This window comes from Monodon monoceros, unplaced genomic scaffold, assembly GCF_005190385.1.
Source record: "Monodon monoceros isolate NGI ecotype Baffin Bay Population unplaced genomic scaffold, NGI_Narwhal_1 Super_Scaffold_16, whole genome shotgun sequence".
In the NCBI taxonomy this organism is placed as follows: Eukaryota; Metazoa; Chordata; class Mammalia; order Artiodactyla; family Monodontidae; genus Monodon; species Monodon monoceros.
In genome coordinates this window covers 56,243,708-56,271,651 of record NW_021703772.1, presented here as the reverse complement: position 1 = coordinate 56,271,651, position 27,944 = coordinate 56,243,708, and positions in this window count along the sequence as shown.

The following is a 27,944-nucleotide window of genomic DNA, read 5'->3' as shown; positions in this document are numbered from 1 at the left end:
TGGAGAAAAAATGAGAAATGAGAAGTGATTTCCACTGCATTCCACTCACCTATCTCATCTTATAAAATAGAATAGGTGAAAGGGAAAATTGGAATTTTAATAAAAATGAAAGGTTGTAAGGCCTGTGATGACTCAAAGAGTAACAGTAAGAAGTTGTGTAATAATGTTATTATCTATATAAATGCATTGAATGCAAGGTTGCAAAGATATCAGCTTCTCCCAAGTTGGCTGTTGGGTTCTGAGATGCACAAGTTCTACCCAATTCCTGTTTCATGTGGTGTAACAAGTTACAGTGTTGGCTTTTATTTGTCTCTGTATTTGGTATAACCTTAAAAATATTCAGAGAGCCTTCTTAAATAAAGTGCGGTCTGCATTTTTTCAGGAAAAAAAACAGAGCCAGGAATAGGGGGCCACTACAATTGTTTACTGTACAGTTGAGATATTACTTCACCTAAACATGTCTCTGGACTGCAGGTCCTTTTCCTAGCAACCCACTACTGATGCAGGAGGAGGAGAGAGGGGAGGAAAGAGGCACAGAGGAGAAAGGCAGGGGAGGGCCAGCTGCTCTCAGAGACACAGCTGAGGTGAGACTGGCCGGGACCTGACCTCAAACTTGCTCACTGGGCCAGCATGGATGCTGGGCAAGTCCCCACCCGTTGATGCTAATGGTGGAGGTTCAGGTGGGCTGGCAACACTCAGAAACAAGAAACTCTACGTCAGTCAGTCAAGCTGGCAGTGGGGTGGGAAGAGGCAGCACTCACAACCCTTTCACCTCTCTACATGCCTCCCCTCACAGAATCCTCACAAGGCCTCTAAAAAGTAGACATCATCATTAATTCTCATTTTACAGGTGGGGAATCTGAAATGCAGCAAAGTTAAATAATTTACCCAAAAGCCTATGGCCAGTAAGGAATGGAGCCAAGATTCAAATCCAGGTGTATTTGTCTCCAACACTTGGACCCTGACCCTTAGCCACTGGTCCATCAGCCTCCTGTAGAGAGGTTGTCTGGCCATGTGTAATTCAGAAGCTGCTCAGACCTAAGAGTGTATCACACGTATCATCACCAATCCGAATGTCCAACCAAGTAAAATCTTTTGACTAAGTCAAGATGACACATGTTCAGATGAAAATCCTATAATAATGAACATTAATGGGTTGTCTTCCCACATTGTCAGAGACTCCTGTCCAAGTGACATCATTTAATAGGTATTGGACATCCACCATGAGTTGAGCAGAGGCTGCACTATGGTCACACACTGGAATTTCTCAGTTTTCTGTGCTGGAAACAAAATAGGAAATATTCTCCATGGTCAAGCAGTGATCTTGAGAGATTAGATGTTATTCCTATTCTAACCCCATCCATACACTGATTGGATATAAAGGAGAATTTCCCAGATACAATTCAGATTTATGGGTAACATAAATCCAATTATTCTTAAATAAGATTTGCCTTTATCATCTGGCTGGCTCTGGAGCATTCTTAATTCTTTATCTATGTTTACCCCGTCAGCCCCATTTGGTAAACACCATCCAAGCATGCTCTCAAATACACCGCCCTTTAGAAATCAATGTAAATGTAATTCTACCAACCTCAACAAAGCTAATAAGATCTGAAAGGTCATCATGGTGCTAGACATGCTATGAATAATACCTGTGAATGCAGCTCAAACATGACAATGAAGGTCCTGGGGAAAACCAGCTATTTAATTTTCTTGTATAGTCTAGTATGTTCTCAAGCACCTTTAAATTTGGGAATGGTTCTCAGGCTCATTGTGTTATTACTGCACGCATTCTTGGAGCCTACAGAAGGAAAAGAAACTATAAAAGCAGAGGAACTTGATTTCACTGCTAAGTCCGGTATGGTCTCACTCTTTTGTCATAGAAAGACCCTAAATCATCAATGTGCATGTGTTACCTATTTCCTTTAAACTCACCTCAGCAAAGTCCATAAGGCAAGGCAAGCTTGGTGAACAAGAGGCCAGGTGGCTGGAACTGAGCAGATGAGGACAAGATAAAGTCACATTTAAGAATGTACTTCTAAAACTGGAGTAAAGAGTTTGCATTTTGTTCTAAGAGCAATGAGATACTATCAGAGGGTTTTAAGCAAGGATGTAATATGACCTGACTTATGTTTCCAAAGGATAACTGTGGTTTTTTGTGGCTTGAGCAGACGAGAAGTAGGGAAATGATCAGGACTAAACAGTAGCAGAGATGGACACAAGTCCAGATTTGGAATGTGCTTTAGAGTTGGAGTCCACAGGGCTTATTAATTCGCTGGATGTTTGGAATAAAAGACAGAGAAAATGATGCTAATATATTTTGCTTGAGCAACTGAATGGATTGTGGTGCATTTTAATGAGATGGAAAAGATTTGTGGACAAACAAATTTGGGGATGTGTAAATCACAAGTTTTCTTTCATTAAGACGCCCACAGGATAATCATGTGAAGACTTTACTAGGCAGTTTGCCATACAAGTCCTTGAATCTTTGGTAAAAACTAGTCTCATTCCTCATGCAATACAATCAGCTCTCGTCAAGACACATTTTCTACTTGGTAAATTTCCTCAGCCACTTCCCTGTGGACTTTTTTAGCTTTGCTTCCTGCTATTTCCCACTCAAGCATTCACCAAATATTTTCTAGTATTCATTACGTGAATGAGGACAATGCTGGCCTTTAACGTACTGCAGACACAGTGGCTCTCTATGAATGTTTCTAGAATAGTTGAATGAATGAATGAATGAATGAATGAATGAATACAGTGCTCAGGTTCTCTTGAGGCTTAAGTCTGCAAGGAGTGAATAGTCTAGGACAGGCAATAATAAATATATACTTTAATAACTAAAATACAGGGTAAAAAGTGGTGAGTTGAACAGGAAAGGTACTAATAAGGGATTGCGGGAGTTCAGAAGAAGATACGGGATTCAGGAAACGTGGTATACTCACATGACGGAATACCACTCAGTAAGGACAATGAAGAAACTATTTGCAACAACATGAATAACTTTCACCAACATAATATTGAGCAGAATAAGCCACACAGGAGAATACACACTGTCTGATTCCATTTGTCTAAAGTTCAAGAAAGGCAGAACTAACCTCTGGTGTTAGAAGTCAGAGGTAGAGGGGTTGTGACTGGTAGGGAAGCAGGAGGGGAATTCTGAGATTCTGGTTACATTGTTTCTTGGGTTTTATTTAGGTGAATGTGTTCACTTCATTAAAATGTACCCATCTGTACACTTAGGATCTGGGCACCATTTTAATGTACCATATGTCAAGGATTGTGAAGGGTCTGAGATCTGTCCTCGTTGCAAGCCTGCCACGGTTTCGTGGATGCTGGCGGGAGACCTGATATCCCTGGGTCAGAGACAAAGGAATTGACGACTCACAGCCCGGCCAGCAGCATGAGCTTTGTGTTTGCCCGGGTTTCCCTTGTTCCCCCGACTCAAAGTTGCCCAGGGGAGGCTCTGATGGATGCTGCACACACAATGGGTTTGTGTCAGCTGAGGGAGCCCAAATCTTTCATACAGTATGGAATACAAGCAAACCTGCCCCACGTTTGGCATGGAGGGAGACAATATCTTCATTATAGTAGATAGTACACAAGCCTGTCCTCCACTTGGGAGGGAGACACTACCTTCCAAGGCTGTTCTCTTCATAATCATCCTTGCAAAGATAGTCGAGAACAAAAGTTATTGGTGCCTCTCTCCTCATAAGATAGGCAGAAACGTGAGACCCACCCCAGGGCGTTATTTCGCAACATGGCATACTTCAACAAAAAGCTTACATTGAAAACTCTGGGGTATTTTAGCTAGGTCTTCTTTGAGCAGGATCAGATTGAGGGGAAAGAAGTTTTGTGTAAGGAACAGGGGGCACCTGAGTGTGAGTAGAGCACAGGTTTTCCCTACCTCAGAAGCCTTCCAACATAGGACGGGGAGTAAAATGAAATTCAAATGGCCAGTTTTACTGTCTTTTTTACTGCTCAGATAAAGATTTGTAGAAGGGGAGCAAATCACATTAAAGAGTGAAACAAGATTTTGGAGAATCGTCTGCAGATCTGACGTATCCCTTCCCTCCTCCCATAACTGTGCAAGAGTTTGGATTATGTAGAGCTGAGATTTACAAAATATTTCCATCATAATATGTGCGTAGTTCAGTAGATTTTATTTTGAAAATAAACTAAGAAATATAGGAAATAATAAATTCAAATGACCTTAAAGGTTTTTTACTTCCATAATTGAAAATTTCAAACCAAAATTATATTGGTCCTAATTAACTCCACTTTGAAAGACAAATCTCCAAATTTCTCTTGTCTTACTTACAATAAATCTAGATGAGCCAATAGTGTTTAAGCACGAATGTGATATACCTAATGCTTAATATTTTCTTAACATTTTCTGTCTGAAACATTTATTTTTATGTTACCTAGGTAAGAGTGTGGATGTGAATATTAAAATCCCATAACCATATTTTGGTGCTGATGCTGCATTTTCTCATTTTATGGTCTATCTTGAGCTGTTTGATTGAACGGCAGTCTGCTGTTTAATCAAGAGCCATGTGTTATTCTATGTAAGTGTACCGTATTATAAAAGCGAATGTAAAATTAATTTCAGGATATGTATGTTTAATTACATAGCCTCATGTTACATATCTGAATCAAATTGTGCATTGCCTCTTAATAGCTTGAAAAAGTTTGGAATTAATTTAAGCAATGAATCTTGAGATCTTTTTAAGGAGGTTCTTCTCAGATCATAACTCAGTTCTTGAAGTTGGGTTCTATGTGGTTTTTCCAATTTAGCCACTTGGGTGGGGAAGTAAAGTATGTAACATTTATTGAACGTTTGTTTTGCACCAGGCTATGGAGGTAGATGGTTTTCAGATATCACCTCATTTTAAAGCCTAACAAAATTCCATGAGTGTAATTATTCCCATTTTATACATGAACAAAAAAATCAATGGTAAATTACTGGAGGTCACACCATGAGTAAGTGGTGGAACCAGGATTTGAATCCAGAACTGTCTCCACAGTAAAATTACTTTTTAAAAATAGGACTTGCATATGGGTAGGAAAAACAAAACAAAACTAGAACGATCAATATATACTACTATGTAAGCAGTGGTGGGATTAGAGGTAATTTTAATTCTTCATTTTTGTCATTCTGTATTTTCTGAATTTCTGATGATGTACAAGTATATGCATTTATTTAAAGGTAGTATAAGACCTGAATTGACCTTGAGAAGTCATTCAGGTTGAAACTATTAATGGCAAGGGCTCCCATGGGCTCTATCCTTATAATGTCTCTTTACAAGGGAAATTTGAGTCTGGTAGTCTTCTGAAAGCCCAAGATCTAAGGTTGTTGCTGGGGACCTGATAATCATGGGCTGTGAGTATGCCTCCCACAGAGACCTTAAAGGTCAAGTTTGGTCTGAAAGATAACCAATTCAGGGTTCCACTCCAAACTGGAGCAATTTTAGTGGGTGGACCATAGATGGCTTGATTATTACTAGGTCATGTAAGCAAAATCATAGAGTCACTTCACTTACCTCTCTAATAAAGTATGGTCTTACTGCTTACTTAATAATTAGCCCTTTAGAATGTAAATTGGTACAGCCACTATGGAAAATACTATGGAGGTTCCTCAAAAAACTAAAAACAGAGTTGCCATATGATCCTTTAATTCCATTCCTGGGATATATCCAGAGAAAACTATAATTTGAAAAGATACATGCACCCCAATGTTCATTGCAGCACTATTCACAATAGCCAAGACATGGGAACAACCTAAAAGTCCATCAACAGATGAATAGATAAAAAAGATGTGGTAGGTATATACAATGGAATACTACTCAGCCATAAAAAAGAATGAAATAATGCCATTTTCAGCAACATGGATGGACCTAGAGATTATCATACTAAGTGAAGTAAATCAGAAAGAGGAAGACAAATACCATATGATATCACTTATATGTGGAACCTAAAATGTGACACAAATGAACCTATCTACGAAACAGAAACAGACTCACAGACATAGAGAATAGACTTATGGTTGCCACGGGGGATGGGGAGTGGGGGAGGGATGGATTGGGAGTTTGGGATTAGCAGTTGTAAACTATTACATAGAGAATGGATAAACAACAAGGTCCTACTGTATAGCACAGAGAACTATATTCAATATCCTATGACAAACCATAATAGAAAAGAATATGAAAAAGAATGTATACATATGTATAACTGAATCACTTTGCTGTACAGTAGAAACTAATACAACATTGTCAATCAACTATACTTCAATAAAATAAATTTATTGTCAATCAACTATACTTCAGTAAAATAAATTTCCTCCTTTTGGATCATGGTGTCATTCCCTGCAGCTGCCAAGAGTGCTGTCTGCTGACAGCTCATGGTTGAGACTCTCCTCAGGAATTGCCCTGACCAAAGGAAGCTGCCTTACCCAAGGTTACGTGTCTTCCTTGGAGACAACCCACATCTAGTGCCTGGACTATAAGTGGGTACAAAGCCCAGCATCCTTGCCTCAATTTGGGGGTGTGTCTGAATCAGGCCATCCTAGCTCCAGACCTCCCTAAAGGCTCATCTGAGACTCCTGTTGCAACCTCATCACAGCTCAACTTCCCCTTCTGCACAGTCCTCCTTCCCTTACTCTCTTACAGGTGTGGCTCTTGAGCTCTGACCAATGAGTCCTCTCCATGTAAGTTGCTGTCTCTGAGTCTCTTTCTCAGAGAACCGTACCTAAGACTCACCTACAGTTCCTATGGCCTCCACTCCACCGTTCTCCCCAAGGTGAGCTATGGAAAGAGGGGCATCCAAAGGTGACTAACACAGTTATGCTACCAGGCAGATCCCTGGGTGCATCTCTTTTCTTCTTGGAGGGGCTGAGCCAAGAGTTAGTCATACAGATTCACACAGCAAGTTTGCTCAGAAAGGGTCTCTAAATCCTGCTCTTTAAGCTCTAGAGTCAAGAGCTATACTGCCTGTCAGCTTCTTACTGCCAACAGTCTCTATGGGGTTTGAATAAAGTGAGCGCTGTTGTCAACCCAAGCTCAAAGACAGACTGACTGGGGGCTTCCCGGGGGCTTCCCTGGTGGCGCAGTGGTTAGGAGTCCGCCTGCCAGTGCAGGGGACACGGGTTCGAGCCCTGGCCCGGGAGGATCCCGCGTGCCGCGAAGCAGCTAGGCCCGTGAGCCACAACTACTGAGCCTGCGCTCTCGAGCCCGCGAGCCATAGCTGATGAAGCCCACACGCCTGGAGCCCGTGCTCCGCGGCGGGAGAGGCCACCGCGGTGAGAGGCCCGCGCATTGCAGCAAGGAGTGGCCCCCCCCGCTTGCCGCAGCTAGAGGGAGCCCGCACGAGGTGGCGAGGACCCAACGCAGCCACGGATAAATAAATTAAGTAGGTAAATGAATGGATAAAGAAAAAAGAAAGAAAAAAAAAAAGACAGACTGGCTGACTTCCTGGATTCTGGAAGCCGTGGTGTGCACTGACCAGTCAGAGCTGAGAGTGTTCTGCAGTAGCAGTGGTAAAACTCAGGTCTCTAGGATGCAGCAAAGATGCCACTTTGTAGGTCACCCTCTGTGATCCAACACCTGACTCTTGGGCCGGGCATCCCTGTTAATCACATATGAGGAATAACGGAGTTGAAATAGACACTGCCTGCTCTGGGTTTGGTGACTGTGTGACTTTGCATCCTCTCTTAGATTTGCAAGCACTACCATGAAGCCCACAAAAGCCAACAAAGTTAGATAAGATAGCCTCAGAGGACAGCATAAAGACAGCACAAAGAAATGTGCTATCTCTTTGTAGCAACTCTCTTTATGAAAAATATACTTGAACAGCTTGCAGCATCGTCTGACTTGGTCAGTAAAGACTTCGGGATTTAGTCTCCCACATAGGGAAACGTTCCCTTTAACATCAGAGTGAGCTATTTTCCCCAGTACTACAATGATTGTTACACAGTTTGTAGACCCTCGAGAACTCTCTCTAGATGGGATCTGCCAACCACCAGCCACACAAATGCAAATGATTGCTTGACTTCAGTGGAAAAAGACTCCAGGAGAAAAATCTTTACGTTATCATCGTGAATGTTGGGGGTCCCTATCCTGCTAAACTTGTTTCTCTACTCCTCAGATAGAATTTCCTCACTCTAGCATTCAAAAAGAATTTACAGTATGAAATAATTTCATTCGACTGGTACATTAATTTAATTTCATGGAGATAAAACTTGCAGCAACCTCCTCTGGTTCAGCAGGATGCAGTGCTGCTCAAGACCAGATCATTAAAATATTTTTTTAATGATCTATATAGTCAACCAGTAACCCTTACTGTTAACATTATGTTTGTCAGAACTGAAACAAAACTATAAAACTTACCAGGTTGCTGTCTTGCTTTGACTACTATTTTAAGGCTGATGTGCAGGAGGCAGGTAAACCGTTAGTAATTAATAAGTGGGCAACAAAGAGAAGATATTCAAGTTCAACATCTTTCCAAAGACCAAGAATTTGATGATGAGTGGCTGAATGTGGATTATATATCCACCATAGAAAGGAAAACAGTCTCTTCAATATGGAATGTATTTTCCAAAATTGAATAGATTTGTGCCTCAAGTAGTTCCATCAGACAAATTGTGCCCTAAATCTTCTTTGAACTGCTGGGCTTTAATCAAATTTAGATATAAAAGGTTTCATTTTACATAACCTATATTTAAAGCTTCTATTGAGTATTCAAAATGATTTGCTGCAGTGCATGTGTTTTTGGTGTGAGTCCAACTTCTTAACCTGTCTAGACTTTCAGTGATAAAAGTTCATATGAACTTAAATAATATGCCAGCATTGAACGCTTTCAGGCTACTTATTGATATTCTCCTTGTCTCCAGTATATTCAGATAAGATGAACTGAATCTTTATAAAAACTGACATTAATTGGTATGATTCCCTACATCAATACCTCCATCAATTTTAAATATCCTTCAGTATTCTGTGTATGTTGGAATCTGAGATAATGAAATGTTTATGTCAAGATAGCATGGGCTCTGATGTGGTAAAAATATAACCCTGGAGTCCCAGTTACTTAACACAATAACGGTTTATTTCTTATTCCTGCTAAGTCCTAATGTTAGTCAGCTAACTCTTCAGGGGAGCTGCCCTCCATGCTGTGACACAGAGACCCAGGCTGTTTGTATCATATGGATCCTCCATCTCAGTACATGCCCTTCTTTGTATAATGGCAGGAGAAAAGAGAGTCAGAGCATTGCACACTGATTCCTGAATGCTTCAGCCCAGGAGTGCCTCTTGTTCATGGCCCATTGCCCAGATGCAATCACACAGGATGGGGACACATGGATATTCAGTGAACAGCACCTGCCTGATTCAGGGAGTTTTCAGCATTCTGAGGGAGTGCTGCAAACTTATTGCATCTGATTCTGTGAAAATACAGCCTCTTTCAATGTTAGTATTGTTTTTTAAAAGCTCCTGTTTAATGGGACATATGTAAATGTATACATAACATCCATGCTTATGATTAGACATACAAACGCAGAATATAACTCATAAAATAATTCCTTCTCCCTCATTTTTTATAAGTTATTCTTGTTGTATGAATATTAAGATTACTTTTTGGTAAAGATATTGTTTTACTGTTTGGGTGATAAAGGTCAAAGACACACCACATGTAGGCAGGAAGTAGGGTTTCACTTGAGTAAGAGGCTTTTCATGGTGCCAAGCATAAGATTCTAGGAATATTCTGAGGAAGAAGCAAACCTCTCCCTTCCAAAGAGAATCCAGGGTTGAGAGGCATTTTGCTCAGGGAGGCAGCAGAATTCTCTTCTCGGAGCGGGTGAGACTATCAAGAGATAATCTCTTGTGTGGGGAGGAAGGACAACAACCAGACTAAGGCCTGGGGAGCAATGCTCCTAGACAAGGGCCTGGTTTACCTTTGAGACAACTTTTAGAAAGGAAGCAGAAAATCTTGTTAATTTAGATGGAGATTGGAATAAAGGAAATGGGAAGACCCCCCCCCCCCAGTGGAAGGCTATACTCTGGAAGACAAAGGCAGTGTGCAAGTGGTTGAGCCTGGCTGTAATGATACTTCAGGGGGTAGGAGGAGTGGGAGATGAGGCTGGGGAAATGGACAGTGGCCAGATCTTAGATTTGCTTCCAGAGTCAATGTAGAGTCATCGTGGGATTCATTTCAGGACAAGACATAATTAGATTTTCATCTTAGAGACCTCACCGGGGAAGCGATTGCGGTCCAGAGATGATGATTTGGGAATTATGGCAGTGGTGAGGATAGTGATCAAATACTTGGCGATAGACTCTACCGTACTTGGTGAGCTATTGATAGTTGGGTAGAGAGTTGTAAGTGAATGGTGATGACTTCCAGGTTTCAGGCTTGGGAGATGGTGATAATGGAGCCATATTCCCTGGGAGAGAGCAAGAGAAGGCTGAGTGTGGAGGAGGCAATGGGGCTGTTCTGTGCATGGTGAATTTGAGCTATTTGTGGCATAGAACAGGCACTCAATAACTACTAAATACGTGAATTCCTTACTCCTTCAAAAAGAAAAGCAATGACTATTTCCCAATATCTGGGCCCCACACAGAAACAGTGTATCTATTAGAATTAAGATAATAAAGGATCAATTTTTTAAAACATCTTTATTGGAGTATAATTGCTTTACAATGGTGTGTTAGTTTCCGCTTTATAACAAAGTGAATCAGTTATACATATACATATGTCCCCACATCTCTTCCCTCTTGCGCCTCCCTCCCTCCCACCCTCCCTATCCCACCCCTCTAGGTGGGCACAAAGCACTGAGCTGATTTCCCATGCTATGCGGCTGCTTCCCACTAGCTATCTATTTTACGTTTGGTAGTGTATATATGTCCATGCCCCTCTCTCACTTTGTCACAGCTTACCCTTCCCCCTCCCCGCATCCTCAAGTCCATTCTCTAATAGGTCTGTGTCTCTATTCCCATCTTGCCCCTAGGTTTTTCACGACCATTTTTTTTTTTAGAGTCCATATATATGTGTTAGCATACAGTATTTGTTTTTATCCTTCTGACTTATTTCACTCTGTATGACAGACTCTAGGTCCATCCACCTCATTACAAATAACTCAATTTCGTTTCTTTTTACGGCTGAGTAATATTCCATTGTATATATGTGCCACAGCTTCTTTATCCATTCACTGTTGATGGACACTTAGGTTGCTTCCATGTCCTGGCTATTGTAAATAGAGCTGCAATGAACATTTTGGTACATGACTCTTTGAATTATGGTTTTCTCAGGGTATATGCCCAGTAGTGGGATTGCTGGGTCATATGGTAGTTCTATTTTTAGTTTTTTAAGGAACCTCCATACTGTTCTCCATAGTGGCTGTATCAATTTACATTCCCACCAACAGTGCAAGAGGGTTCCCTTTTCTCCACACCCTCTCCAGCATTTATTGTTTATAGACTTTTTTTTTTTTTTTTTTTTTTTTGTGGTATGTGGGCCTCTCACTGTCGTGGCCTCTCCCGTTGCGGAGCACAGGCTCCGGATGCACAGGCTCAGCGGCCATGGCTCACGGGCCCAGCCGCTATGCGGCATGTGGGATCTTCCTGGACCAGGGCACGAACCCGTGTCCCCTGCATCGGCAGGCGGACTCTCAACCACTGCGCCACCAGGGAAGCCCTTGGGGTCGTTTTTGTTTCCATACAAATTATGAAATTTTTTGTTCTAGTTCTGTGAAAAATGCCAGTGGTAGTTTGATAAGGATTGAATCTGTAGATTGCTTTGGGTAGTATAGTCATTTTCACAATGTTGATTCTTCCAATCCAAGAACATGGTATATCTCTCCATCTATTTGTATCATCTTTAATTTCTTTCATCAGTGTCTTATAATTTTCTGCATACAGGTCTTTTGTATCTTTAGGTAGGTTTATTCCTAGGTATTTTATTCTTTTTGTTGCAATGGTAAATGGGAGTGTTTTCTTAATTTCACTTTCAGATTTTTCATCATTAGTGTATAGGAATGCAAGAGGTTTTGTGCATTAATTTTGTATCCTGCTACTTTACCAATTTCATTGCTTAGCTCTAATAGTTTTCTGGTAGCATCTTTAGGATTCTCTATGTATAGTATCATGTCATCTGCAAACAGTGACAGCTTTACTTCTTTTCCGATTTGGATTCCTTCTTCTTCTCTGATTGCTTTGGCTAAAACTTCCAAAACTATGTTGAATAACAGTGGTGAGTGGGCAACCTTGTCTTGCTCCTGATCTTAGTGGAAATGCTTTCAGTTTTTCACAATTGAGGACGATGTTGGCTGTGGGTTTGTCATATATGGCCTTTATTATGTTGAGGAAAGTTCCCTCTATGCCTACTTTCTGGAGAGTTTTTATCATAAATGTGTGTTGAATTTTGTTGAAAGCTTTCTCTGCATCTACTGAGATGATCATATGGTTTTTCTCCTTCAATTTGTTAATATGGTGTATCACATTGATTGATTTGCATATGTTGAAGAATCCTTGCATTCCTGGGATAAACCCCTCTTGATCATGGGGTATGATCCTTTTAATGTGTTGTTGGATTCTGTTTGCTAATATTTTGTTGAGGATTTTTGCATCTATGTTCATCAGTGATATTGGCCTGTAGTTTTCTTTCTTTGTGACATTGTTGCCTGGTTTTGGTATCAGGGTGACGGTGGCCTCGTAGAATGAGTTTGGGAGTGTTCCTCCCTCTGCTATATTCTGGAAGAGTTTGAGGAGGATAGGAGTTAGCTCTTCTCTAAATGTCTGATAGAATTCACCTGTGAAGCCATCTGGTCCTGGGCTTTTGTTTGTTGGAAGATTTTTAATCACAGTTTCAATTTCAGTGCTTGTGATTGGTCTGTTTATATTTCTTATTGCTTCCTGGTTCAGTCTTGGAAGGTTGTGTATTTCTAAGAATTTATCCATTTCTTCCAGGTTGTACATTTTATTGGCATATAGTTGCTTGTAGTAATCTCTCATGATCCTTTGTATTTCTGCAGTGTCAGTTGTTGCTTCTCCTTTTTCATTTCTAATTCTATTGATTTGAGTCCTCTCCCTTTTTTCCTTGATGAGTCTGGCTAATGGTTTATCAAGTTGGTTTATCTTCTCAAAGAACCAGCTTTTAGTTTTATTGATCTTTGCTATTGTTTCCTTCATTTTTATTTTTTCATTTATTTCTGATCTGATCTTTATGATTTCTTTCCTTCTGCTAACTTCGGGGTTTTTTTGTTCTTCTTTCTCTAATTGCTTTAGGTGTAAAGTTAGGTTGTTTAATTGAGATGCTTCTTGTTTCTTAAGGTAGGATTGTATTGCTACAAACTTCCCTCTTAGAACTGCTTTTGCTGCATCCCATAGGTTTTGGGTCGTCGTGTTTTCATTGTCATTTGTTTCTAGGTATTTTTTGATTTCCTCTTTGATTTCTTCCGTGATCTCTTGGTTATTAAGTAGTGTATTGTTTAGCTTCCACGTGTTTGTATTTTTTACAGATCTTTTCCTGTAATTGATATCTAGTCTCATAGCGTGGTGGTCGGAAAAGATACTTGATATGATTTCAATTTTCTTAAATTTACCAAGGCTTAATTTGTGACCCAAGATATGATCTATCCTGAAGAATGTTCCATGAGCACTTGAGAAAAATGTGTATTCTGTTGTTTTTGGATGGAATGTCCTATAAATATCAATTAAGTCCATCTTGTTTAATGTACTATTTAAAGCTTGTGTTTCCTTATTTTTTTTCATTTTGGTTGATCTGACCATTGGTGAAAGTGGGGTGTTAAAATCCCCTACTATTATTGTGTTACTGTTGATTTCCCCTTTCATGGCTGTTAGTATTTGCCTTCTGTATGGGGTGCTCCTGTGTTGGGTGCATAAATATTTACAATTGTTATCTCTTCTTCTTGGATTGATCCCTTTATCATTATGTAGTGTCCTTCTTTGCCTCTTGTAATAGTCTTTGTTTTAAAGTCTATTTTTTCTGATATGAGAATTGCTACTCCAGCTTTCTTTTGATTTCCATTTGCATGGAATATCTTTTTCCATCCCCTCACTTTCAGTCTGTATGTATCCCTAGGTCTGAGGTGGGTCTCTTGTAGACAGCACATATATGGGTCTTGTTTTTGTATCCATTCAGCCAGTCTACATCTTTTGGTTGGCACATTTAATCCATTTACATTTAAGGTAATTTTCAATATGTATGTTCCTATTACCATTTTCTTAATTGTTTTGGGTTTGTTACTGTAGGTCTTTTCCTTCTCTTGTGTTCCCTGCCTAGAGTAGTTCCTTTAGCATCTGTTGTAAAGCTGGGTTGGTGGTGCTGAATTCTCTTAGCTTTGCTTGTCTGTAAAGGTTTTAATTTCTCCATCAAATCTGAATGAGATCCTTGCTGGGTAAAGTAATCTTGGTTGTAGGTTTTTCTCCTTAATCACTTTAAATATGTCCTGCCAGTCCCTTCTGGCTTGCAGAGTTTCTGTTGAAAGATCAGCTGTTAACCTTATGGGGATTCCCTTGTGTGTTATTTGTTGTTTTTCCCTTGCTGCTTTTAATATTTTTTCTTTGTATTAAATTTTTGATAGCTTGATTAATATGTGTCTTGGTGTGTTTCTCCTTGGATTTATCCTGTTTGCGACTCTCTGTGCTTCCTGGACTTGATTGTTTCCTTTCCCATATTAGGGAAGTTTTCAACTATAATCTCTTCAAATATTTTCTCAGTCCCCTTCTTTTTCTCTTCTTCTTCTGGGACCCCTATAATTCAAATGTTGGTGCGTTTAATGTTGTTCCAGTGGTCTCTGAGACTGTCCTGAATTCTTTTCATTCTTTTTTCTTTATTCTGCTCTGCAGTAGTTATTTCCACTATTTTATCTTCCAGGTCACTTATCCGTTCTTCTGCCTCAGTTATTCTGCTATTGATCCCTTCTAGAGAATTTTTAATTTCATTTATTGTGTTGTTCATCACTGTTTGTTTGCTCTTTAGTTCTTCTAGGTCCTTGTTACACATTTCTTGTATTCTCTCCATTCTATTTCCAAGATTTTGGATCATCTTTACTGTCATTATTCTCAATTCTTTTTCAGGTAGGCTGCCTATTTCCTATTCATTTGTTAGGTCTGGTCGGTTTTTGCCTTGCTCCTTCATCTGCTGTGTGTTTCTTTGTCTTCTCATTTTGCTTAACTTACTGTGTTTGGGGTCTCCTTTTCGCAGGCTGCAGGTTCGTAATTCCCATTGTTTTTAGTGTCTGTCCCCAGTGGCTAAGGTTGGTTCAGTGGGTTGTGTAGGCTTCCTGGTGGAGGGGACTGGTGCCTGTGTTCTGGTGGATGAGGTTGGATCTTGTCTTTCTGGTGGGCAGGTCCACGTCTGGTGGTGTGTTTTGGGGTGTCTGTGGCCTTATTATGATTTTAGGCAGCCTCTCTGCTAATGGATGGCATTGTGTTCCTGTCTTGCTAGTTTTTTGGCATAGGGTGTCCAGCACTGTAGCTTGCTGGTCATTGAGTGGAGCTGGGTCTTGGCGTTGAGATGGAGATCTCTGGGAGATTTTCGCCTTTTGATATTATGTGGAGCTGGGAGGTCTCTTGTGGACCAGTGTCCTGAACTTGGCTCTCCCACCTCAGAGGCACAGCCCTGACGCCTGGCTGGAGTACCAAGAGCCTGTCATCCACACGGCTCAGAATAAAAGGGAGGAAAAGAAAGAAAGAAAGAAGAAGATAAAATAAAGTAATTAAAATAAAAAATAATTATTAAAATAACTTTTTAAAGTAATAAAAAAATTAAAAATAAAAAAATAGAAAGAAAGAAGAGAGCAACGAAACCAAAAAACAAATCCACCAATGATAATGTGTGCTAAAAGCTATACTAAAAAAAAACAAAAACGGAGAGACAGAACCCTAGGACAAATGTTGGAAGCAAAGCTATACAGACAAAATCACACACAGAAGCATACACATACACACTTACAGAAAGAGAAAAAGGGAAGAATATATATATATTGTTGCTCCCAAAGTCCACCTCCTCAATTTGGGATGATTCGTTGTCTACTCAGGTATTCCACAGATGCAGGGTACATCTAGTTGACTGTGGAGATTTAATCTGTTGCTCCTGAGGCTGCTGGGAGAGATTTCCCTTTCTCTTCCTTGTTCGCACAGCTCCCAGGGCTCAGCTTTGGATTTGGCCCGGCCTCTGCGTGCAGGTTGCTGGAGGGCGTCTGTTCTTCGCTCACACAGGACGGGGTTAAAGGAGCCGCTGATTCAGGGGCTCTGGCTCACTCAGGCCAGGGGGAGGGAGGGGTACAGACGAGGGGCGAGCCTGCGGCGGCAGAGGCTGGCATGACGTTGCATGAGTCTGAGGCGCGCCGTGCGTTCTCCCGGGGAAGTTATCCCTGTATGACGGGACCCTGGCAGTGGCGGGCTGCACAGGCTTCCGGGAGGGGGGTGTGGATAGTGACCTGTGCTTGCACACAGGCTTCTTGGTGGCTGCAGTAGCAGCCTTAGCATCTCATAAGGCTCAATTTTTATTCAAAGTTGTCCTCCACTAAGAGACAGAGGTACTCATTATTACTCAGGTCTTGATACAGTGTTCTTCCCTTTGGGTTAGACCTCCTGGTTCTGACTGCTTGAAACATAGGCAAGTTTCCTAGATCTTCTGGACTCCGTGCCTATACCAGCATCTACCAGCTGGCTTTGGCACCCACAACACCCACCCAATAAGCAGGTCGTCTTCTCCCTGGCCTCAGCCAGCTCCCCATCTGTTCCACCTAAGATCTTGCAGCCCTGACAGTCATCTGACTGTCTTCTTATAGCAATGATACAGACACTGCCTCTGGGCATTCCTAGGTGATCACTGTGTAGCTACAAATCACTCATACTAACGTAATGTTCATCAACCACACTAGGACTATCAAAATAAATTATTGTTCTCCTCCCCCAAACTTCACAGACACCCCAAATTCAGTGCTTGGTATATGAAAAGTACTCATTTAATACTGAGTGACTGAATGGACGATGAATAAATTCAAAGGGGGGCTATCAGAAAAATATACCTCTTACTAGTCTGTTGACACACCTTGTGGTCACACACTTGTGATTTCTCAATAGCCCCCACGCCAGTGATGCATATACCTTAACACACATATAGTGGTGAACACAATTTTCACTAATAACTGACTGGAAATAGTTAAACTCATCCTACAACTACAGCCTAAGAGTTCCGCATACACGTATCAAAGGAGAGGAGTAGGTAGGTCAACAGCCTTTGTGACACAACCTCCTGAAAGAAGTATAATAAAGCATCTTTTTACAGAGATGGCAAACACGGCAGGAAAAAGAGTAACACATTTTTAATTGGAGACATTTAGATTTGTCCTTAATTTAATTCAGCAGCCCAGCAGCCATGATTAGATTTGCATCATAATGTATCTTCAATACTATCTATTTTCACAAATGAGAACTTTCCTGAATATGGTTCTGATGGATCCTGACATTTTAAAATATGTCCTATTGTCCTTTTCTGTGCAGTAGACCAAGCATAGAGTGTTCACTCCTATATCACTGTCACTGTACTATCAGACCAGACGGCTACTTCATCACAGAATCAAGAGTTAGGGATAATTTATGCTATTCCTTGCTCTAGAATGTGAAAACAGAAAGCATTTGCTGCACTCAACCCAGCAGTAACAGCCTTGTCAGAGGGCATTTGGTGCTATGGCTGCACTGCCTTCAGGAATGAGATTTCATTCCATGGAGTCCTAAGCTCTCAGGTTGCAGAGAAAAGTGTTGAAGCACGTGAGTTGATGCTTCATCCAGCAACCAGATTAAGGCTAGAGTGCCTCTTTGTTAAGGAAAACAAAATGCAATAAAACAGTTGTAAAATGGGAAAGATTATATCTGGACCCTCCATTGTTTCATAGTCAAGGACTTCTCCCCTTCATAGGAAAAAGAAAATACGAATGTTGGCTTAATATTCAGAGCAGTTGTTTTTGTGTCTGTGAACATGAAATGTTAGAAACGGAAGAGCTATTTATCCTCAGCCTGCTGAAAAGAACAGTGGAAATTTCTCTTTATTGGTCTATAAATAAGCCAAGTCTGAACACACCCTTTATTGGCAGAAGAGCCACGGCAGCTCATCTCACAAGCCAACAGGCTTGTCAGGATTCCCTCATTTGATATTGCCATAAGCATGCCGAGGAAGACACAGACAAAAGATTGTCCTCTCAAACCATCAAACTTATTTAACCCGAGAGCAACTAGTATTCCCTAGGTGAAAGAAAGATGCATATAAAATCATAAACATTTATGGCTAACAGGTGTTATTGTTTAGGAAAAGCTTGGTGAATCAGTGACGTGTCATTTAACACAAGCTCAGAAGTGATAAATCAAATGGCCGTCGGTTCCTTTCTTTTATAATCACATATTATCAACAAAGACATGTAGGGCTTTGGAGCTTTGCCTACATAGTACCAAAATCAACTGGTTAATTCAGAAAAAAAAAAAAAAACTCCCCCCAAATATCGGTTAAGATGCCTGTTTGAATTATACAGACAGAAGATCTGGTTGCATTAATTTTTTAATATATCAATTATTTGTGCTTGTGAACATGTAAAAAGGCCACTGAAAATGTCTCAATTATATGGGCAATATAATCCATCCTTTCTATTTGAATCTGTTTAATTTGTTCATGTGTATTAACTTTTTCAGATTAGATAACCTGTGAAAACAGACAGCTCCACTAGGGGAATTTAGTTGTGCAGGCAAAATTAAAAGGCTATCAGTATGAAAAGTGAGAACAGACAGAAAGCTTAACAAATTGGAAAGAACAACAGGCAGCTAGCAATAATCGTGTTCCTTTTCCAAGGAAGGAACTGTGTCTGCCTGTTCTCTGTACATGATTTGAGGCTTATACCCATATTAATGATGATACCTCTTCCATCAATATCTTGGATTATTACCAGTGTCTGGGAGAAATTTTATTGGCTGCTGCAGTTCACTGAGAATTAATCGATATCACACGCTTACTCTACATGAACTTGGAAAAAAGTCTATCGAGTGAGTGATTTAATTCACTTTATGTTAATTATAAATTATGCCAGGAAACACTATTAAGGGTGGACTTGTTTCCAGCTCTTGGACTGTATATGTGAGCAGTTTGTACTTCCGACATTCTGGATACCCTGACTTTGACTGGCTGGCTAACACCTTAGGAAAGGCATTAATTTGGCATTCCCACCAGTATCTGCAATGTGGTGTGTTCTTAAACACATTAGGCCAGAAGGAGGCAGCAACACAGCCCACTTATCTTTATTTGTAATTTAAGCAACAGGATGAGAGACAACCTCCAAATTGGATAATTAAAAATATTTACCCACACTCTGTATGTTTTAAATAATCTCCTAAGTGTTTCATAAAACTGGAAAGGAAGGGGGCGGGGTGACCGGCTGACAAACCAAATGGAAAATGAAAGATGACTTTGGAAAGAGAATGTAAAGAGTTACTGGCCGCATCCTAGAGAACTCTTTATGTTCATTTCCTGTTCGATGCTGCTGCTGAGTAGATTCCTCGCGATTCTCCCTCTCAGTGAGCACGCACTAGTACTTTTATTAAAAGAAGTCCACCAGAATGCGGGTAGTTGTTATGCAAGAGCGGTAACTCACATAATGGGGGATGGCATTTCTTTCCACTTGTGCTGCTCCGCTGGTTCTAATAGCAACCTGGAGCTCAATTTCCTCCTCAAGAACAAGGCATTTCATGTGGAATGTCAATTATTAAAATGCAGTGTCCCGTGTCTTACTTCTCACTAGATGAATTCATTTGCAAAATTTGCTAATTTATGCAAATGATCCTTAACCTGTAACTGCCTGGAATCTATTTTACTGTTTCTGGCTTTTGGCAGCTTGGAGCCTAGGTGCAGGAAGGAAATCCATTAATGCAGAATTTGTCAGTTCTGTCATCATTATATTGGTGATTGAGTTGTTACTGACACACCCCCCCTCCAAAAAAACCCACCATCACCAATAACAACAGATAAAAATGTGTTATTAAGTGGAAGCCAGCTGACAGCTGGAGCCGAGAAATCTAGAGATTAAATGAAAGATAAACTAGGATGAGAGGATCTGGTACCTGCATGTCTTGACACCCTGAGTAATGTTAGAAGCGAAATCGTCTCCTTTTTGGGAGAAACTAACTGGTTAATAACCTAAGGAGGGCCTATCAGCTACTGACTAAGACAGATACAGATAGTAGCCAGGTAAGAAATTTCTTCCTGAGAGTAAAAACTGAACTGGCCTGGGTTTTAGTAAAAACAAAGCACAGTTTTTAATTTGGGGCCATGGTTACATGTAAGACAAGGCAGCAAAAAAGGGATGTTTGTCAAGAAGTGGATCGCTGCTTATGTGTGTGTGTGCACGGGTCTGCGTATGTGTAAGCATTCAGATCTGGGGGTACAAGTGGACCTGCCTGATGTTTCTGTGTCTGAATGTGTGTTCCCACAGGTACCGCATACATCAGATCTTGAGGCGTTACTCCGCATGAGTTGGAGTTTGTACGTTCGTACATCAGTGGTACCATGTTTTAATCAACTGTTCTGAAAAGAGATGCTGCAGTTCTGCCCCCACTGGCCCTGATGGTTACACAGTCTCTTTTTATAAACAGTGTTGAAAAAGAGCTTTCTGCAAACCTCAGAGTTGCTTTTCCTTTTTTTTTTTTTTTTTGAGGTCATGGAAAGGATTCAGATTCCCGGCCTGGCTTCTGAATCCACAGGAAATGGGATACATCACATCATTTTTATTGTGTTCTTCATTCTGGTAAGTTTCCAAAGGCCACTGCATTCAGCAGTTGAGCAAGCTGGATTGGATAAGCCAGGGAGACTTGACCAGGGAAGCAGACGGTCACAGTGTTTGTGTGTGTGCGTGTGTGTGTGGAATAAGCATAGGTGAGCTCTAGTCTGGACACCCGCCCTGGGCGACTGATGCAGAATCTACCCATCAAGCAGTGCCTCCACCCCAGACTCCTTCATCGCACAGACCACTTTCCACTGTCCATGATTTCTTTTGCTTGGCCTTTGACTTATCTGAATCCATGCTACACGTACATGGCCACAAACTGTCCTTGTAACCTGCTCTTCCGACTGCTGGGTTGTATTTTCCTCTTTCAAGTGTACCAATAGTTGCAAAGTGGATGGGGGCATTTGCTGTGGATATTGGAATGGATTCTTTCAACTCCACAAGGGATTTCAATTAAAGAGATAAAAGAGAATCTGCCCTTGGTAAAATGGACAATTACCACTTCAAGGAACCTGTCCAAACTCTAGAAGAATAATATGAGAGGACACATTTAATCACTCACTTTGCTCCTGTTTCTTTCAGAATCATGTCTCTTTAAATCTACTGAGGGAGATATTCCTTCTGGCCCACAGGATGCCAAAATGACTTGATGATTTATTTATGCAACACTTGGCAGCCCATAGTCCAGTTTGTGGCTGAAGCTGAATTTTATGAGCCTTCCCCTAGTGAGTATATTTTAACATTGTATTAAAAATATATCTTTTGAAAACCTCAGTCATGTTTGGCTCAGCCTCGGGCCCTGAGAAAGACAGTGACAGAAGTGAGGAATTAATATTGCTAAGGACTCAGCTAGTGAAATTTTTATTGTAGGAGATTAGAAAAGTGTAAAGTTTTTATTTGGGGAAGGGAAAAATGGTATTGAGACCTAAATGCTTTAGTGATATTGACTGTGACCTTTTCTATTTATAGCAATTCATCTGGTCAGTAAACAGTTTATTGGGCTTCTACTATGTTCCAGGAAGTATTCTAGGCCTAGAGGACTGTGGCGAAAAAGACAAGCACTGCCTCTTCTCTTCTGGAACAGACATATCAGAGAAAGGAGATGGATAATAAACAGGTAAATAAATACTATAGGTGAACAGAATGGTTTCAAATCACAATAACAGTAAGTTCCATATAATAAAGAGGAACTTTGAGCAGAGACTTGGCCTGGGGTGCAGAGAATTTCTATATTCACCCAAGAAGATAGCTTCTGTAATGTCAAATCAGAAAAGTAGAAGATCTGACAAAATAATTTCCTGGACAGTTTTGCTTCTTCAAAATCTAGCTCAAGGGCTTCCCTGGTGGTGCAGCGGTTGAGAATCTGCCTGCTAATGCAGGGGACACGGGCTCGAGCCCTGGTCTGGGAGGATCCCGCATGGCGCGGAGCAACTGGGCCCGTGAGCCACAACTACTGAGCCTGCGCGTCTGGAGCCTGTGCTCCGCAACAAGAGAGGCCGCAATAGTAAGAGGCCCGCGCACCGTGATGAAGAGTGGGCCCTGCTTGCTGCAACTAGAGAAAGCCCTCACATAGAAACGAAGACCCAACACAGCAAAAATAAATAAATTAATTAATAAACTCCTACCCCCAACATCTTCTTTTAAAAAAAACAACAACAATCTAGCTCAAAATAAAAATATATTGTCAAACTCAAATGAAAGGGTTTAGACCTTGAAGAAACCAAGATGGTCAGGCAGCTACTTCTAGAAGTAGCTTTGTAGTTTAGCATCATGGATTTAAGTTCAAAGATGTAGTTTGGCTCTTATTGCTGACACAGTGGAGACAGATTTCACTTCACTTAAATTACTACTGAAAAGTGAAGGTCAAAGGAAAGCTTGGGATTGTGTCTAAGTCTAGGCCAGAAGATATCAGGGGTCTTGTTATTTTTAAAAACCATAGCCAAGAACAATCACTAAAGCTGAGACTCAGATGTGAGCAATTATAATCTAGACCTTTGCTTCTTAGGAACCGCTGGCCAAGGAATGAAAAATCAGTAAACTCACTGAAACCATATTAGTATCTCTTTTTAGTAAACCAAGATCTTTTCTCAGAACAAAATTTCAAGGGATTCATCACTCATAAAGGAATAGATATAATTATTACCATGTAACATCAATTGTCAAAAGCATTTTAATTAATTTATTGGGTACTAATAATGTATAAGGATACTGCATAGAACATGCAATTAGATGCTTTTCTGCCTATTAAATGTCTAATCATAATTTAACAGATAGACACAGTTCGACATTCTTAAGCTGAAGTGAATATTTCTTTTTTTGCAGTTCGCGGGCCTCTACACTGCTGTGACCTCTCCCGTTGCAGAGCACAGGCTCCGGACGAGCAGGCTCAGTGGCCATGGCTCACGGGCCCAGCCGCTCCGTGGCATGTGGGATCCTCCCGGACCGGGGCATGAACCCGTGTCCCCTGCATCAGCAGGTGGACTCTCAACCACTGTGCCACCAGGGAAGCCCTATCTTTAAAGAAAAAAACTCGTTATTGTAACTTCTCCACAACGTAGTCTTCAATGCCTGTGCCAGTCCATGAGAAACTTACGTGTGTGTCACTGTATGTTTCACTGAAGGTACTCAAGCATACACTTGAGTTAGGATTACAGTAATTTTGTTGTCCAAAGTATCAAGGGAGAGAAGGTTTGATCTAATAGGCGTCCCTCCTGAACTGTCATGTACACAACTACGTGCTGTAATGAGCTCTTAGGGAAACCTTGGGTATGGTCAGGCTCCATATTCTTGAGAATGTGGAAGGATTCTCCTGCTCTATTCCAGTCAGGGCTCATGATGCTTCTTGAGGTGACAATAACAGATAAATTCTGGACTCCACTCAGGCCATAACTCACAACCCGAAGCAAACTTGGATAGTCTGGTTCATCTACTTTCCAGGGGAGTTCCTCAATTGGTTACATGTCTGGATCTCCTGGGACTTTATAAAAAATGTTCTCACAGAGAGCCAAAACCCTTTGGTTCTTTCTCTACCTCTTGGTACTATACTGAATCAATCTCACCCCTCTTCTACATGATGGCTGGCTTCTTTGGTTATTCTAGAAAATTCTAAGTCAAAGCTCTAGTGACGCTAACACTCTTAAGCAAGGGATACCATAGTACTGATGGAAAGGTATAGCTTCAGAGTCAGCTAGAACTGAATTTGAATGTCACACTTTCTGTGTGAACTTGGGCAGATATACACTACTCCTTGAGCCTGAGTTTCCTTATTTGTAAAATGGAAATGATCATAACTACTTTACAGGACGTTGTGAGGATTAAATGAGCAAATGGCCCAAAACTAAGCATCTAGTAGTTGCTCAAAACTGCAAGCCCCCTTACCTTTTGACTCTCAAGTACCTTGCCATATAAATATACCTCCATCTCATACATCATTTCACGTCACAGGTATTCAAAGTGGATTTTATGCCTCAGTTTCATCTGGCTGCATATTTCATCTGAAATTTCTAAGTACTTCACTGGTATAGTGAAGTCCTCTAATGTCTAGAGTCGTTGTATAAACGGAAAAGGGTAGAACAGTATTAATTTCCTTCTAATAGGGTTTAAGTTTAACTCACCTTATATTGCATATAGCATAATGGGGAATGGGGCCACCATGTATTATCCTCCAAGGCGATATTAAATTCCATTTTGCAGTTAGGACTTAGGATCTTTGTCATAGTAAAGTCACACTTCAAAAAGTAAAAAATGTGGACCAACATTTGCTGAGTTATGTTCTCAGTACCATGGGAACCAATCAAGTTGATTTAATTAATTCATTAATTTCCCATCAAGGGCAGCCTTGTCACTTTCACAGGGCAGGGATTTGGGCTCTTTTAATTAATGTGACTTCTTAGACGCAAGATTCTGGATAGAATCTGTGAGTCCTTTGGCACAGCCTATTTTCCTCACAGTTATCTAGACAGGATCAGTTACTTCAAGAGTTATACAATGGAATGGGGGGAGTTATAGGTAATTCCTTCTTCTGAACTAGCTTGAAATAAAAATTAAATGGGCCTTGAGCATTTGTGAATTGCAGTGTTTCATTGGGGCCATGGAACACTAAGTGAGGCTCAGAAACAGGGTGTTAATTCAAGCCTAATCATTTAATTCCACTCTGTTATGTGCCGTATTTATTGCCCTCCTGGATCTGTTTTCTATGGCCTGATAAAGAGACAGTGATTCTCTGAAGCTCAGTCAGGGACCATTTTATTTATATCGTTAGTTAGTCCAATAAAAGCACTGGCTTCAGATTCCTGCTGTTACTTTCTATTTTGTAGCCCTGTCGTTAACTATGAAAATGCTGATGGGGTTTTCATTTTTGGGCTGGAGTCGCTTTGCAGTTGAATGAGGGACTTGTAAGGACAGGGGATGGTGCGGACCATACTGATAGTAGAAAAGTCCAGTTTGGTGTAACCAGATAGATATGCAAATTGACTGGGAGTCAACTCAGGTTTTAGCAGCAAACGTGAACTTGCCTTTGTTAAATGTGTTGGTGTGAACATTTGATCGACATTTTTTAGCGTGAACTTAGACCTGTCTAGGCTGTGATTCTGTTTGTGAACCAGACAGGTTAAAAATTTTTTTTAATCAAAAACTTGCTGCTATTCTCTCCAAAGTGAAAATAGTTCTAATTTCACACAAAAGGAAATGGAATGTAGCTCTATCTAAAGTTGTTTGCATATATCAAGCAAAGGAGAAGTGATGAAAAACAGACAAACAAAAAATGCAATAGATCACACTTCAGATCCTCTTTTCTAAAAATAGTTTTAACTGTGCAGTTCAAGTGATTAATTGATTGTTTTCCTAACAGTCTGTAAAGTGCTGTAAAGAGGCCCAGAATGAGGAAATGATGGTGGAAACAGATTTATAGAGGTCACTTGAATTAACGATATGGCAATCAGATGAAAACACAGGTGCATTAATGTAACATACTGTGTAATTACCAGTGTTTCCAATGGAGTTAATGTGTAGTTATGCATGTAATAATAGACATTATTTCATAGTAGATACACAATTAGCTCCTGTCATTGGTGTGTAGTGCACAAATGACGCAAATCATTATTGCTGTTTCAACGCTAAAAGCTGAGAACATTTCGAGGACCAAGGGGCCTCTCGATCAGACAGATCATCTTAAGTTTCTCTAAAGCATACATTCAGCAAGGAAATGTGAAAAGTAATAATAGTCAACGGTTTCTGTACCTATGCTGATATTTAGACGTTTGGAGCAGTTAGCACTGAAGAAAGGTGTATTTGAGGAATATGGTTGAAATAACATGAGCAGATGTGCTTGTAAGTGTAAAAAAGATAACCAAAATTTATTACATTCTCATTGAAATATAAGAAATAAATATTCGGGCTTCCCTGGTGGCGCAGTGGTTGAGTCCGCCTGCCGATGCAGGGGACACGGGTTCATTCCCTTGTCTGGGAAGATCCCATATGCCGCGGAGCGGCTGGGCCCGTGATCCATGGCGCTGAGCCTGCGCGTGTGTCCGGAGCCTGTGCTCCGCAACAGGAGAGGCCACAACAGTGAGAGGCAAAAAAAAAAAAAAAAAAAAGAAATATTCCTTCATTTTGCCAACAAGGATTTGTTTACCATTTTCTATGGGAGAAAGACAGCTAAAGATTTAGGTCATACCTCTAAGCACCGGGTGGAACCTGATGATTCCAGAAATCCTGCCAGTTCCAATATGGTAGAAGGAGGTGGCAGAAATTTCCACAACCCAAAAAGCCATCTGAGGGGGATACAATGAACAATCTGTCAAATTCTCTTAAATACAGAGAGATATACCCTTGAATTGTGGAACATCTTTTTTAGAGTATTTGCTAAGTCCTCACTGGCTCCATCCTACTACCATGTTCTTTAGCACTGCACGGATGGGGTGGGGGAGACAGGAGGGCTGTGCTGTGTACAAGGACATCTGACATGGTAACAGCACTTAGTGCTTTAGAATTTATGAATCACTTTCTTATGAATGATCACATTTGATGTTCAAAACAAACTTGTGGAGCAGGTAGGCGAGGTATCTCCATTTTACAGATGTGGTAACTGAGTCTCACAGAGCTCATATGGCTGGCCCAAGGTCAGCTGTGGAGAAGATGGTAGAGTCAGGTCTTCTCATCCTTAATCTAGTACAATTCCACTGAATCAAGATTGAGAGGAGCTGTGTAAAAGGATAATAAATGGCCCCAGTCATGTCCCTGCCCATTCTAAAACTCTTCATCTTCTGTGGTAAATGTTAAATTGTGGATTTTAGAGAGGAAAGGAGCTTAGATAATCAAAAATAGATTTCAAAGATGATGTGGGGAGTGCATGGGAGGGGGTCTGGAGAGAATGGTAGAGATGCTGGAGGCTGATGGAATGGAAGATGCTGGATGGAGGGTGCAGCATCCTGGGGGTCAGAGGATGTGGCAGCCACAGAGGGTTTGCAAAAGGAAGCAATAGGAAATGTGTACTGAACAGTAGGCAGTACCCAAATGGCAGAGTCCTTGAATGCAAGCTTGAGAGTTTGTTTGGAAGAATGTGAGGAACCACTGAAAGTTTTGAGTAGGAGAATGATGTCATAAAAATGACCTTTATGGGGATTAGCCTAGTGGTACTCAAGAATAAGTAGCTATAGCTGGCAAAGTCACAGCTATGAGACCACAGCAATTGTCCAAACATGAGAGAGAAACTAATACTGCTCAAGAGGGTATACAATCACAAGGATTTAATAATTCTCTGGTGAATTAGAAAAACAATTTTCAAGTGTTCTAAAGTATTTAAATAAATCAGTCACAGCTGCTCCCCATTCTCGAGAAATAACTCCAAATTAAGCTCCACTTTCAGAAGACATGAAAAGCAAAATTAGGCAATCATCTAAAATCTGGGACAATACCCTATACTTAATAAGTGCTCAATAAATTTTTCTTATAATTTTGATGAAAATAGCATCCAATTCGATCAAGAAAAATCATATATCTCTAGATGGCCAGCTTTTTAAGATATCGATATTTTTGTTAAAATATGACTTATAAAGCTGCTTTAACTTTTCTATGTATTTTAAATGTACAGATGTAGAGAAAATGAATACTAAATTTGGAGGCAAATAGAGAACCTTTTTTTCTTTATGAGCAGAGTGACACTGAA